A 16328-nucleotide genomic window follows, 5' to 3' on the forward strand; every position below is an offset into this window, starting at 1 on the left:
CACGAATTAAGAATTAATAATTCTAGTTAGGTTCCAAACTCTTAGAAAAGTTTTGGAAGGCAGCTTAAGTAATACACAATAGCATGGGGCCAACACTTAACCCTAGTGAACTGGGCGAAACATGATCATCATAACCACATCGCTGGCCTCTTTTTTCCATCTCCCCGTAAAGCGCTGAGACCAAAGGTTTTAATCAGACCAGACTTCGTAGCATCTGCACAAATTCAGACTTCACGTGCATGCTTGGTTTGGGCTACCCGCTGTACTTGGAGGGCTCCCTTCTCTTATTCTCATTTCTTCTAAAAAGTCCTTTTTCTTCACACTCTTTTGTTCTCCCCAGTGAGTATTACAATCTATTACTTTGAACCTGGTATTTACCCATGTCCTCCTTGTATTTTGTGCTTCTACCCCCTGCTCAATGTAGCACAGTACCAAGCATATGCCACAAGATAGAACATGGTCCTTAAATTCATTTCAATAAGCACTCCTGTCATGGTGATCTCAAATACTTCTTTATGCCATTCGGTTTGCTATCCTACAATTTGTGTGCATGTAGCATACAGGTAGAGCTGTGATGTAAAACGTGCTCAAAGGAAACAAAAATATCTGTGGCACACACATATTTCCAAAACAAACTAGTACAATACAGGATGGAGAATTGGCTAATGTTGTGATACATCAGAAGGTTGTTCTAGTCATCAACCAATTAGAGACAAAGTCACCTAGAAAATAATTGTCAGGAAAATTATTACTTTGACTTTAAACAAAAATTTATCAAAGCATATCTGGTTCATGTCTTACAGAGTTTAAATCACAAGACTTACCACAGGAATATGAGTAAGGCCTACATCAGAAAGGGGGTGCATGCTCATACCTCTGCAGGGATGCCCCATTTACACATATGATGGGAGAACTGCTTCTAACACATTAATGAATTCTTAACTTAACCCAGGTTAACCTTATTAAACAATAATATGATGTCTAAAAATTTTACATTTTTCTTTTTTTTTTTAATAGAAATCTATATACATATTGCAAACTAGAGCCCACGGGCCAAATCTGGCCTACCATCTGTCTTTGCGTGGCTTTTAAGGTATGAATGGCTTTTACAGTTTTAAATGTTTGGAAGGAGAGAGGGAAATAAAAATAGGGTTTTGTGACACATGAAAATGATGTGAAATTCAGATTTCAGTGTCCATGAATAGAGCTTTATTAGAACACAGACATTCTCATTCACTTATGTATTATCAATGGCTGTTTTTCACTACAACATCACAGTTGAACAGGTGTGACAGAAACCATATGGTCTGAGAAGCCTGAAGTATCTACTCTCTGGCTTCTTACAGTTTATTGACCCTCAGTATAGATCACCTCCTCTCATAATGAACATAATGTAAAATTTCCAGGTATGTAGTACAAGACAGCGGCTAAAGGCAAGAGTTTGTTGACTAAGAGAAGTAGCTGAGTTCTCGCCCTGTTATTGGCTGCTCTGTGACTTTGGGTAAATTACTTAAGTTCTCTATTTTTTAACTGTCTTAAGAATAAAACAGGATACTAATTCTCCTTACCATTTGGGTTTGGGGAGAGTTAAATATGGAACACACATAGAAAATTACCCCATGTATAATGGCAGTTATGCTGCCCAAAAGACATGCCTAAAATATATGGATGCAGGATAGTCGAAAATAAAAAGATGGCAAAAGATATACTTTACAAATACGAGCCTCAAGAAAGCTTGTGTAGGTACATTAATGTTGAAAAAAATAGACCTCAAGATAGAAAGCACGGTTAAGGAGAGCGAGGTTCATTACACAGTTTTAAAAAGTTTCAGTTTATAAGGAAAACACTAAAAATTCTAAAGAATTCTGTATGAAAATGTATCACATATAAAGCAAAAATCTATAAAAACACTATAAGAAATTGATAAACCTATGACCAAAGTGGGAGATGTCCATGTACAACTCTCAATTAGGTCAAGCAATCAGAAATTTAGTAAAGACACAAAGATTCAAACAACATGTAATGATTATTTAGAACGCTGCAGGCAAAAAAAGAAGAGAAACAAAAGAAAAGAAAATACTCTTTCTTAAGACTATCTGAAATATTATTAAAATTGAACATATACTGGAAAAGAAAGTTCTACAAAATTTCAAAGCGCCAGTATCACAGAGAATAAATTTCCTGCCAGAATCCACTAAGTTCCTCGTACCGATGCACACTATATACCTGAACAAATGTGACACATGGATAAACGAAAAATCTGAATAGGCTTCAGAATCACGAAGGAAATTGAAAAGTGGTTTAAAAAAGTTCTTCAGACTTCATGCCAAAATATTTTAAGGCATATTCTACCAAAACATTTGAGGAAAAGCTAGTGTGACCATTATACAAACTCATCTGGAAAACAGGAAAAAATGTAATATTCTGCAGCATATTGCAGACGGCCAATATAATTGTGCCACAAAATTGCATGTAAGTACATGTGTAAAATGACACGTATGGTGAAGGGAAGTGGTGTGGCTGTATTTTCCGTGCACTCCTCCCAAGTGATTATAATATGGATATGAGTGAAGCTTAAGCAGCCACCATAGACCTTGAAGCGAAGCCAAATGTTGAGGACGATACAGTAACGATAGCAGAAGTGTGAATGCTGGAAGATAATGAAGCTTCCATAACAGTATAGAACAGCTCCATATTACATATTCTTCAGGTGTATACATACATTCATACTTAAACATATATGCGTATGTATACTGTTATTTTGTATTTTTTTATTATGTGAAGCCTAAACTCTTCCTATGGATATACAACTCGAGATAGAAACAGCTGTTATCATCTTCCATGGCATTTTCCCTAGAAATACGACATCACACAAGTATCTTCTGAAGTCATTCTTTCCAAATACATAGGGGAGTCTCCCTGACAAGTATCCGGCAAAGTAACATGTACAATTTCTGTGTCCTTCTGAAGATGCTAAGGCACAGAGGTGACGTGTGTGAGGTCGGGGTTGCCGAGCGCTCGCCCTGGCAAGGACAAGGAAGACGGACTTGAGAGGCCACCACTGGAGTCAGGGAGGGAGCTGGTGGGCGCAGGAGAATGAAGAGGCCTGAGGCCTGAGCACAGACTCCAACACTGTCCCTCTCAAAGCCGTCTTCCACACTCTCACTGGAGGAGGGGCGCACTGGCATATTTCTATGTGACACACATTCAGCAAGGTTGATGACCGCTTGCCTACGACTGCATGAAGGAGAAACAGGAGCGGGGCGGGCTCTTCCTTTCCTAGCCTCCCAGGCAGAGTATATCTCTCGGATAGTTTAAGGGGGCAGGTGATAGGTCGACTCTTGGAATGTTGAGATTTTTAGACACAATGGTTACTATGAACATGAGTCTCCTGCAAGAGTGAGGACTGAGCTCTATCTAAACATAGATCTTGAAGTCCCCGTCAATATACGTGAAGATGAGACCTTAAGATCCATCCTTTCCTATTTACTGAGCGTGACTACATGACAGGTACAGTCCCTGATCAGGGAAACCCAATGAGCAAGACAGAGTCCTGGCCAGTGTGGACCCTAAAGAGTGTGGTGACAGGGCATGGAATGAAAGAGACAGAACACTGTGTGTGATACGGCGAACAGAGAGCGCTACGGGAGCACATGGAAGGGGCTTAACACTTGAGGGCAAGTGTGTAGAACAGACTTCTTGGAAGACATTATGCTCACACCTGAAGGATGAGTGGGAGTCACACGAGGAAACAGAGATGTGCACTAAAGGCAGAGGCTGCGGGAACGGTACGTGCAGAGGTGTCACGTCAAGCACTAGAATCGAGTGGAACATGGTGACTAACTACAAAGCGTTATCACTTGAGTAAACCTGACCTCTGGCATAAGTTTCGCACTGTAAGGATTTCAGCCTATATTGTGCACTGTTATTACATTAACATTTGTTCCATTTTTATAGTAAGGGAGAGAGAGAGAAAGAGAGAAAGAGAGAGAGAGAGAGAGAGAGAGAGGGAGAGAGAGAGAAAGAGAGAGAGAGAGAGAGAGAGAAAGAGAGAGAGAGGGAGAAGGAACAAGTGGGGGAGGGGCAGAGAGAGAGGGAGAGAGAGAATCTTAGATTATCTTGAGGCAATATGTTTAGTCAGAGCTCATAAAGAAAGATCTTCCCCCAGATCTTCAGTTAAGCAGTTTTTTTTTGTTTTTTAAATGGCTAAGTTGTCAGAAAATAACAAGTCATTTGCAGACTTACGGCTTTAGAAAGGTGAGGATTGCTGAAAAGATGGAGCCAGTCCAAAAGCTTTACAGTTTCTCTGTCTGAGATAAGAAAACTGCTAAAACATGATACTCACATTACATCAATCTAAGGATCCTCCAGGAACATGCTCCCTCCCGTTAGTCCTCAGACGTGGCTAAATAACTCAGCTGGCAGGTTGAGTACATGCTCAGGGGTCTATCATGATACAATTTTCTATACGAGTTTAGTATTTCAAAAGAAGCATTAATATAGTGACCATGGGGGGGGGGGGAAACAGAGCTCTGTTGGACTTCCATACAACTGTTTATAATTTGTGTGTTTGATTTTTATTTTATTTTTTTAATTTACATCCAAGTTAGTTAGCATATAGTGCAACAATGAATTCAGGGGTAGATTCCTTAAGGACCCTTACACATTTAGCACTTCACCCCTCCTAAAACCCCTCCAGTAACTCTCTCTTTGTTCTCCATATTCACGAGTCTCTTATGTTTTGTCCCCCTCCCTGTTTTTATATTAGTTTTGCTTCTCTTCCCTTATGTTCACCTGTTTTGTCTCTTAAAGTCCTCCTATGAGTGAAGTCATATGATATTTGTCTTTCTCTGAGTTATTTCACTTAGCATAATACCCTCCAGTTCTATCCACATAGTTGCAAATGGCAAGATTTCATTCTTTTTGATTGGTGAGTAATACTCAGTTGTATATATTTATACCACATCTTCTTTCTCCATTCCTCCATCGATGGACATTTGGCCTCTTTCCATACTTTAGCTATTGTTGATAGTGCAACTATAAACATTGTGGTGCAAGTGTCCCTTCGAAAGAGCACATCTGTATCCCTTGGATAAATACCTAGTAGTGCAATTGGTGGGTTGTAGGGTAGTTCTATTTTTAATTTTTTGAGGAACCTGCATATTGTTTTCCAGAGTGGCTGCACCAGTTTCCATTTCTACCAGCAGTGCAAAAGAGATCCTCTTTCTCTGCATTCTTGTCAACATCCGTTGTTGCCTGAGTTGTTAATATTAGCCATTCTGACAGGTGTGTGTGGGGGGTATCTCATTGTGGTTTTGGTTTGTATTTCCCTGATGATGAGTGATGTTGAGCATTTTTTCATGTGTCAGTTGGCAATCTGGATGACATGTCTTTTGCCATGTCTTTTGTCCATTTCTTCACTGGATTATTTGTTTTTTGGGTTTAGTTTGATAAGTTCTTTACAGATTTTGGATACTAACCCTTTATCTGATATGTCATTTGCAAACATCTTCTCCCATTTCATCAGTTGTCTTTTAGTTTTGCTGACTGTTTCCTTCACCATGCAAAAGCTTTTTATTTTGGTGAGGTTCCAATAGTTCATTTTTGCTTTTCTTTCCCTTGCCTCTAGAGACATGTTGAGTAAGGAGTTGTTGTGACCAAGGTCAAAGAGGTTTTTGCTTGCTTTCTCCTCGAGGATTCTGATCACTTCCTGTCTTACATTTAGGTTTTTCACCCATTTTGAGTTTATTTTTGTGTATGGTGTAAGAAAGTGGTCCAGGTTCATTTTTCTGCATGTCGCTGTCCAGTTTTCCCACCACTACTTGCTGAAGAGACTGCCATTCTTATTTTGTCAAAGATTAGTTGGCCATACGTCTGTGGGTCCATGTTCCAGTGATGTGAGTGTCTGTTTTTGTGCCAGTACCATACTGTCTTGATGATTACAGCTTTGTAATACAAAGTCCAGGATTGTGATGCCTCCTGCTTTGGTTTTCTGTTTCAAGATTGCTTTGGCTACTCAGGGTCTTTTCTGGTTCCATACAAATTGTAGGGGTGTTTGTTCTAGTTCTGTGAAGAATGCTAGTGTTATTTTGATAGGGATTTCAGTGAATATGTAGATTGTTTTGGGTACTATTGACATTTTAACAATATTTGTTCTTCCTATCCAGGAGCATGGAATCTTTTTCCAATTTTTGTGTCTTCTTCAATTTATTTCATAAGCTCCTATAGTTTTCAGTGGGTAGATTGTTCACCTCTTTGGTTAGATTTATTCCTAGGTATTTTATGGCTTTTGGTGCAATTGTAAATGGGATCACTTCCTTGATTTCTCTTTCTGTTTCTTCATTGTTGGTGTATAGGAACTGATTTCTGTGCACTGATTTTATATCCTGCAACTTTGCTGAATTTAAGAATCAGTTCTAGCAGTTTTTTGGTGGAATCTTTTGGGTTTTCCATATAGAGTATCATGTCATCTGCGAAGAATGAAAGTTTGTCCTCCTCCTGGCCGATTTGGATGCCTTTTATTTCTTGGTGTTGTCTGATTGCAGAGGCTAAGACTTCCAATACTATGTTGAATAACAGTGGCGAGAGTGGACATCCCTGTCTTGTTCCTGACCTTAGGGGGAAGCTCTCAGTTTTTCCCCATTGAGGATGATATTAGCATTGGGTCTTTCATATATGGCTTTTATGATCTCAAGGTATGACCCTTCTATCCCTCCTTTCTTAAGGGTTTTTATCAAGAAAGGATGCTGTATTTTGTAAAATGCTTTCTCTGCATCTATTGAGAGGATCATGTGGTTCTTGTCCTTTTATTGATGTGATGAATCACACTGATTGTTTTGCAGATATTGAACCAGCCCTGCATCCCAGGTACAAATCCCACTTGGTCATGGTGAATGTTTTTAACATATTGTTGGATCTGGTTGGCTAATATCTTGTTGAGGATTTTTGCATCCATATTCATCAGTGGGGTCTTTGTCTGGTTTTGGAATCAAGGTAATGTTGGCTTTATAGAAAGAGTTTGGAAGTTTTCCTTCCATTTCTATTTTTTGGGACAGCTTCAAGAGAATAGGTGTTAACTCTTCCTTAAATGTTTGGTAGAATTCCCCTTCAAAGCCATCTGGCCCTGGACTCTTGTTTTTTGGGACATTTTTGATTACTAATTTGATTTCTTTACTGATTATGGGTCTGTACAAATTTTCTATCTCTTCCTATTTCAGTTTTGGTAGTGTATATGTTTCTAGGAATTTGTCCATTTCTTCCAGATTGCCCATTTTATTGGCATATAATTGCTCATAATATTCTCTTATTATTGGTTTTACTTCTGCTGTGTCAGTGTGATCTCTTCTCTTGCCTTATTGATTTTATTTATTTGGGTACTTTCCTTTTGATTAAACTGGCTAGTGGTTTATCAATTTTGTTAATTCTTTCAAAGAACGAGCTTCTGGTTTCACTGATCTGTTCTACTGTTTTTGTTGTTGTTGTTGTTGTTGTTGTTTCTCAATAGCATTAATTTCTGCTCTAATTTTCATTAGTTTCTGTCTTCTGCTGGTTTGGGGTTTTATTTGCTGCTCTTTTTCCAGCTCTTTAAGGTGTAAGTTTAGGATGTGTATCTGAGACCATTTTTCCTTCTTTAGGAAGGCCTGGATGCTATACACTTCCCTCTTATGACCACCTTTGCTGTGTCCCAGAGGTTTTTGGCTGTGGTGTTATCATTTTCATTGGCTTCCATGTACTTTTTAATTTCTTCTTTAACTTGTTGGTTAGTCCATTCATTCTTTAGTAGGATGTTCTTCAGTCTCCAAGTATTTGTTACCTTTCCAAGTTATTTGTGGTTAATTTCAAGTTTCATAGTGTTGTGGTCTGAAAATACGCAAAGTATGATCTTGATCTTTTTGTACTTGCTGAGGGCTGATTTGTGTCCCAGTATGTGGTCTATTCCGGAGCACATTACATGTACACTGGAGAAGAATGTATTTCTGGTGCTTTAGGATGAAATGTTCTGAATATATCTGTTAAGTCCATTTGGTCCAGTGTGTCATTCAAAGCCATTGTTTCCTTGTTGATTTTCTGTTTAGATGATCTGTCCATTGTTGTAAGTGGGGTGTTGAAGTCTCCTACTATTATTGTATTATTATCAATGAGTTTCTTTATGTTTGGGATTAATCAATTTATATATTTGGGTGCTTTCACATTTGGAGCATAAATGTTTACAACTGTTATGTCTTCTTGATGGATAGACTCCTTAATTATGATATAATGCCTTTCATCATCTCTTGTAATAGTCTTTATTTTAAAGTCTAGATTGTCTGATATACGTATGGCTACTCCAGTCTTCTTTTGTCAACCATTAGCATGGTAGATGGTTCTCCATCGCCTTACTTTCAATCTGAAGGTGTCTTTAGGTCTAAAGTGGGTCCCTTGTAAACAGCATATAGATGGATCCTGTTTTCTTATCCATTCTGTTACCCTGTATCTTTCGATTGGAGCATTTAGTTCACTGGCATTCAGAGTGAGTACTGAAAGATATGAGTTTATTGCCATTATGTTGCCTGTAGAGCTGGGAGTTTCTGGTGGTGTTCTCTGGTCCTTTCTAGTCTTTGTTGCTTTTGGTATTTATTTATTTATTTATTTAGTCTTTTCTCCCCTCAGAGAGTCCCCTTAAAATTTCTTGCAGGGATGGTTTATTGGTCATGAACTCTTTTACTTTGTCTGGGCTACTTCTAATCTCTCCTTCTATTTTGAATGACAGCCTTGCTGTACAAAGAATTTGTGGCTGCATATTTTTCCGATATAGCACATTGAATATATCCTGCCATTCCTTTCTGGCCTGCCAAGTTTCTGTGGATAGGTCTGCTGCAAACCTGATCTGTCCTCCCTTGTAAGTTAAGGACTTTTTACCCCTTGCTGCTTTCAGGATTATTTCCTTGCTTGAGTGTTTTGTGAATTTGACTATGATATGCCTCGTTGATGGTCAGTTTTTGTTGAATCTAATGGGAGTCCTCTGTGGTTCCTGGATTTTGATGTCTGTCTTTCCTCAGGTTAGGAAAGTTTTCCTCTATGATTTGCTCACATAACTCTTCTACTTCTTTTTCTCTCTCTTCATCTTCTGAGACCCCTATGATTCTGATGTTGTTCCTTTTTAATGAGTCACTTGTTTCTCTAAATCTTAAATCATGCTCTTTTGCCTTAGTCTCCCTCTTTTTTTCTGCTTCGTTATTCCTCAAAAGTTTGTCTCTATGTCGCTGATTTGCTGCTCTGCCTCATCCATCCTTGCTGCCATGGCATGCATTATAGATTGCAGCTCAGTTATAGCATTTTTTATTTCATCCTGACTAGCTTTTACTTCTTTTATCTCCACAGATAGGGATTCTAATCTATTTTTGACTCCAGCTAATATTCTTATTATCGTGATTCTAAATTGTGGTTCAGACATCCTACTTGTATCTGTTTTGGTTAAGTCTCTGGCTGTCGTTTCTTCCTGCTTTTTCTTTTGGGGTGAATTCCTGCTGAGTTCTGTGGTTCAGGTTGTGCAGATTGTTGTGTTAATCCTCAAATCAATTTTCTAGGTGTGCAGGATGGTTTAATGTTGATCTGGCTGTATTTCATAGATGCAAGACACAAAAAAACTTCCATGCTGTTCCACCAACTTGGCTCCTCCTGTATTTTGTGTGTTTGAACAGTGCATGTCAATGGGGCCAACACAATGACCTTTCTAGGGTGCAGGGGCTCCAACGGTCCTACCCAGATCTGCTTGCTCTTCTCTTCACACTGAGCACCAACAATGGGAAGCAAACGTGAATGGAGGACCATGTTGACAGGTAGTTTGTCAGTCAGTCAACAATGCATCTGTCTAGTGCCTTCTACATGACAACCAAACAGACCCGGCATAAATGTTGGTGGAAGGCTGCATATTTACTTTCCCTGCCAGTCCACTTGGGTCTCTTTCAAATGAATGTGTGGAAGGCTGCTGGCACAAGAGCAAGTGTAGGCTCTGTGTGTCTCTAGAATATGTCCAATCTGTCCACACACTGTTTATGGTCCTGCTCCTCACTCCGGCCCCTTCTCTGCCTACGCTTGTTGTACCTTTATGGCATTGTTCTTCGAGAACACTCTTGTTTGGCAGTGTGGTTCTGGTTCATCATACTTGTGGGATTTGAGCACAAGCATGGCACTTCCAGCACCCCTCATTGTAGCTTTATGGCACTGTTCTTCGAGAACCCCCTTGTCTGGCAGTATGGTTCTGGCTCATCATCCTTGTGGGATTTTAGCACAAGGATGGCACTTCCAGCCCTTGCCCTCAACTCCTTCATTCTGTAACCAGGGAAGGTGGGAGGGGACAGACATACACGTGCCTCCCTTTGCCTCCTCTCCCCAGGGAAAAGGGATGGCACAAGTAACCCTCTTTATGAAAATACCCACCAGGGTTCCTTCACCCCATGCATGTGCCCCTCCATCCACTATCCCCCCCTCCTAACCCGCAGAGGTGCCAGCCTGTGGAATCGGGTTAATGAGGGCCGAAGACAGACACTGCAGTGCCACCAAAGGAGATACTGTAGAGGGAGCAGGGGCTGCCTTGCCAGCTTATGATTACTTTTTCTCCCTCAATTACAAGTTAGAATCACCATAGGAAGCTCCATTGTTATGTTTACACATGTTTTTTTTCTTTGCTCTCCCACTGGCCTGGCTCCAGCAGGAAGGCAGTGATACATGCTTGAAACACAGAGTGAAGTGTGTTCTCCTCCTGACAGAATGGGCTAGCCTCACACTTGGCAGCTGGTAACAAGTAAATATTTGGCATCATCAGCCTGATGAAAAATGTAATAAATATCAGTAAGCAAACATATTTAAGTGAGCTATAAAAAACAGTCTAAATCCTAATGAGTTAATTATAAACAAAGATAAATGCCTGAGGTCGCCATGGGAAGTTTATAAAAAGGGAACTCCTCTTCATCCCAGTGAGGGTTTTACAGTTAAAGGTGTTTTCCCTGAGGATTAGGAAATACACTGAAATGAGGCTGAATGTACCAAGCACTAAAGATAAATTTTCATCCCTTCTTGGATAACACCAGGTTAGTGTCTGAAAGATTCTTACTTCTCCTGAATTTATACATCAAAGATCTCTGTTTTGCTAATGTGTTTCTAATTTTGTTTTTAATAAGAAAATTGGGCCATAAGCATTGTAAGTGGCACAATTCATGGGAGATGTGTGCTGGCGTCACATGAACCTGCGCAGTAACTGGAAACTGGGAGGCGGGAAGTCGTAAGCACCCCTACACACTCAGCACTCCTCTGAGCAGCTCCGAGGCCAGGTGACAGGTGCGCAGTCACCCCTGAAAATGTTCCCCATCTCACACCTCTCAGTAAGGAAGTTCAAAGAAGAAGCAGAGCCAGTGATATTATTTTGGTGTGAACTGAAGTCATTACACCATATTCCTTGCACTTTTCTGCTCTGTTATCCCCCTACATTACCTATGGACGTGAGTTTACCACAAGCCCGTGCTGGTAATGAGTGACAGAGGACTGAGGTTCCCAGGTCCATGGAACCATGTTGCCTAAACACTCTATGTTGTGATTCAGGAAGGAGGGAAAGAGTAAAAGAATAGGGCAATGTGAGAAGAAATAGAGAAGTGGAGCTGAGAACCCGAAGGGAAGGCAGATGAGCTCTCTGGAGCCATTTATTCAATAGGCTTATTTACTGGAAAGTTAAGAGAGGTATTGTGGAAAGGTATCTCATGCCTCTTAATTTGTTCCTATTTCTGTGATTTAGATCTCGACTCTTTTTGCAAAAGGATTTGAGGCAGTTTAAAAATAAAAGGCATGTATGCAGCAAAACCCAAAAAGTAGAAATAAAATAGCAAGATCTCTGCCCTCCCCACCCAAGCTCCCCTCTCCACCCCCTTCCCTCCTTGCTCTGGCTTCAGCGCAGGGGAGCAGCACACATACATTATGCCACCCACAACGTTGTTTCCTAGGTTTTTCAAAATATGTTATGCTATGTGTAGAATATAGTTTTGTTTAAAAAAAAAAAAAACAGGCCAAAGGAAATAAGCCAAACCAACCCAAATTAAAGTTTTCTACTCTACGTCTTGCCAAATCCATGTCTCCTAGGGACAATTTACATAATGTTATAATAATAATTCATATATTGAACAAAAGATATTCAGCAACCCCTGAAATAACGCTGTGAACCTGGAAACGGCCAATGCGATAAAACGTTGAACATTAAGCATTAAAGAGAAGGATGAAATAAAACAAGAATAGCACCAGCCACTGCTTACTCTGGCCTCCAGAATGGGTGCGTGAAAAACAATGACAGTGATCCTTACAAGTTTTAAATGTTAGGGGCACCTGGGTGGCTCAGTCATTTAAGCATCCAATGCTTGATTTCGGCTCAGGTCATGATCACACAGTTTGTGAGATCGAGCCCACATCAAGTCTCAGATGATAGCATGGAGCCTGCTTGGGATTCTCTCTCTCCCTCTCTCTCAAAATAAATAAATAAATGAACATTAAAAAAAAAGAATTTTTAAATATTAGGTTTATATCTCTTCATCTCTCCCTTGATCATAAATTCATCTTGTGACCCATGGTGTTGGGAATGGCCATAGATGCATCATAAATATGTACAATTCTGTGCAATACACAGAAGTAAAAAATATTTTCCTTTGAAAACATCTATTTCAAGTGAGAAAATAATGACTTCTTATATTATTTAAATTAACATCTCTTTTTCGCTCAAGGAAAAATGACATCTTGTTAAGTAGATTTGACAAAAATTCAAGGTTTTATAATGCCAAAAATATGGATTATTTTAAAGTGTTTTAAATATTTAGCTTGATTATATCTAAATCAAGAATGTTCTTTTTCAGTGCTCACTTCAGCAGCACATATACTAAAACTGGAACGATACAGAGAAGACTGGCCTGGCCCTTGTGCAAGGATGATACACAAATTCATGAAGCGTTCCATGTTTTTTGCAAACTGGTGCAGCCACTCTGGAAAACAGTGTGGAGGTTCCTGAAAAAACTAAAAATAGAACTACCCTATGACCTAGCAATAGCATTGCTGGGAATTTATCCGAGGGATACTGGAATGCTGATGCACAAGGGTACATGTACCCCAATGTTTATAGCAGCACTTTCAACAATAGCCAAATTATGGAAAGAGCCTAAATGTCTATCAACTGATGAACGGATAAAGAAGATGAGGTTTATATATACAATGGAATACTACTTGGCAATGAGGAAGAATGAAATCCTGCCATTTTAGCAACGTGGATGGAACTGGAGGGTATTATGCTAGGTGAAATAAGTCAGTCAGAGAAGGATAGATATCACATTTCCACTCATATGTGGAACTTGAGAAACTGAGCAGAAGATCATGGGGAAGGGAAGGGGAAAAAATAGTTACAGAGAGGCAGGGAGGCAAACCATAAGAAACTCTTAAATACTGAGAACAAACTGAGGGTTAATGGGGGATTGGGGGGGAGGGGAAAATGGATGATGGGTATAGAGGAAGGCACTTGCTGGGATGAGCACTGGGTGTTATATGTAAGTGATGAACCACGGGAATCTACCCCAAAACCAAGAGCACACTGTACACACTACATTTTAGCCAATTTGACAATAAATTATATTTAAAAAAAAAAAAAGGATGTTCTTTTTCAGGCTGCTCCATACTTTTTCATGATAAGAAAAAATTTAATTCAAGGACCATCTCTATAGGAGAATTTTTCATTTTGACTAATATAGGAATTATTTGATACATTAAAATACGGTATCATTAAAAAACAAAACAAAACAATTGAGGCACCTGGGTGGCTCAGTCGATTAAGTATTCAGCATTGGCTCTGTCATGATCTCTTGGCTCATGAATTTGAGTCCCGTGTTGGGCTCTCAGCTGTCAGCATGGAGCCTGCCTGGGATTCTCTCTCTTTCTCTCTGTCCCTCCCTGCTCATGTTCTCTCTCTCTCAAAAATAAACAAAGATTTAAAAAAAACACATGGTATCATTAATAAAATTTGAATTACATGGTTAGTTATGAGAGCATCAAAATTATTTGATACCTATTGTCAAGGACTTTGTTTGTTTTTTTTTTTTTTTTGGTTCATAGCAGCTTTATTTATAATAACCCAAAACTGGAAACAGCCCAAATGGTCATCAAGAGATAAATGGACAAATTTTTGTATATCTATAGTGTAATACTGCCAAGAAGGAAGGAAGGAAGGAAGGAAGGCAGGCAGGCAGGAAGGGGGAGGGAGGGAGAGGGGGAGAGATAAAGAGGGAAAGAGAGAGGGAAAGAGAGAAAAAGACAGAAAAGTAAAGAAAGAAAGAAAGAAAGAAAGAAAGAAAGAAAGAAAGAAAAAGAAAGAAAGAGAAAGAAAGAAAGAAAGAGAAAAAGGAAAGAAAGATCAAGGACTTTGATTAAGTCATTCATCCACTTCATGTTTATGGCATACTTATTAGGGGTTACTATGCTACATAGAAAAGATATAAATGCAGCAAGATATAATAATTACTGCTAAAAGATATATTTCTGGGGGAAGAAAAGATATATAAATATACACATAATGTAATGTGAAAATTACTATAAAAAAGGATTCTGCACAGGGTGTTCTCTAAGTTCTTTTCCTACATGAATTGAGAAAAGATTTGGACATCTCGCTCAAACTAAAATATGTTGTTCCAAATGAGCTCATTGTTTAGATACACTGTGTTGTCTCATATGGTAGGTAGCCATTAGGCAAATGTGGCTACTTAAGGTAACTAATTAAAATTTAATATTCAGATCTTCAGGTTCATAAGCAACATTTCAAACATATTCAATAGCCTTAAATTTATCAACTCAAAAATCTTACCAAAGTTTTATTCCAAATGTAAAAACATCACACTGTGTCTCAAAGGCAAGCTCTTGGCTATCAAACAGAACCTTGTGTGCCATTTCCTAATGAAGCTATAGCAGGTGAGTTAACTTCATCCTAGTACAGTCTTGCTCATCACTGCATTCTTTTTAAAAAAACTTTTTAAAATTTAAAATTAAAATTTTTTTTAAGTTAGAGAAAGCAAGGGAGGGGAACAAAGAGAGGGAGACAGAGAATCGGAAGGAAGCAGGCTCCACTCCATCAGTGAAAAGCCAGACATGGGACTCGAACCCGTGATCTGAGATCATGACCTGAGCTAAAGCTGGACATTTAACCGACTGAGCCACCCAGGCACCCCCGTCACTGCATTCTAAATACGTATCAAAGTGTCCGATACAGACAAGGTGAACGATACATTTTTATTGAATGGTAAGTGCATAAACTGAACGAATAAATGGACGAACACTCTCTTCTTCTTTGAGAGGCCGTCAAGTGAAAAGAAGCCGGGAGCGACCTGATAAACAGGATGCTTATGTGACCTACCATCTTTCTTTTTCTGCCCACCGTTTCTGGGAAGGAATTTGGAATATAATACATATTTATTTATATACAATACCATCTGGAATATAAAGAAACATTAAAGATAACATGAATGGACCTTAAAGACAATGCAGTTCAACTTTCCTCCTTCTCTGTCCCTGTCTTTATTTCTCCCTGACATATGTGGACAAACATACAGGTAGGTTCACACAGTTCACCAAGAGCAGAGCAGAACTTGAAGAGAAGTCTTACATCAGAGGAAAGAAAATATCATTCCTTTGACGACAATTCATCATAAAAACACTACCTTAAGTTATGACAGAGTGAAGCTCTTGTATTTTATTTTTTTTATTTTTATTTTAAAAAAAAATTTTTTTTAACGTTTTATTTATTTTTGAGACAGGGAGAGACAGAGCATGAACAGGGGAGGGTCAGAGAGAGGGAGACACAGAATCTGAAACAGGCTCCAGGCTCTGAGCTGTCAGCACAGAGCCTGACGCCGGGCTTGAACTCACGGGCCGCGAGATCGTGACCTGAGCTGAAGTCGGCCGCTTAACCGACTGAGCCACCCAGGCGCCCCAAGCTCTTATATTTTATAAGATCAGTGTATCACTACGGGGATTAAGATTTCAGAAATAACTAAGTGGATCAATGAGATAACATATTCCAAAATAATGATTTATGACGCATCAGACAGCCATGTTCCACTCAAGATTGTGGAGAAATTCAGGGCCATATTAAGGCAGTTATTTGCAACAGGAAAAATGTTGAAATAAACAGTTAAGGATAACTGAAGATCAGAGAAAAGTACTAAAATGTACTAAACCATCTTATTTCTTGACAGGTGGTTTTGTACATTATAAAAAAAATTCTTATCTTTAAAGTGGATGTGTGCTCTCTTTTTCTGCATGATGTGAAAATACTGATG

At 39.1% G+C, this 16328-nt stretch overlaps 1 protein-coding gene and 1 non-coding gene across 4 annotated transcripts in view; one reads left to right on the forward strand and one right to left on the reverse strand.

The window, feature by feature from the left end:
• GRIA4 (glutamate ionotropic receptor AMPA type subunit 4) overlaps window positions 1–16328 on the reverse strand; it is a 394136-nt gene that overhangs the window by 225832 nt on the left and 151976 nt on the right. The gene's annotated exons all lie outside the window — the stretch shown is intronic.
• LOC125917212 (U6 spliceosomal RNA) lies at window positions 12869–12975 on the forward strand. Its single transcript, XR_007456116.1, has one exon. It is a non-coding gene; the product is annotated as a U6 spliceosomal RNA (small nuclear RNA).

Source organism: Panthera uncia, chromosome D1 (genome assembly GCF_023721935.1).
Source record: "Panthera uncia isolate 11264 chromosome D1, Puncia_PCG_1.0, whole genome shotgun sequence".
NCBI classification, from domain to species: Eukaryota; Metazoa; Chordata; class Mammalia; order Carnivora; family Felidae; genus Panthera; species Panthera uncia.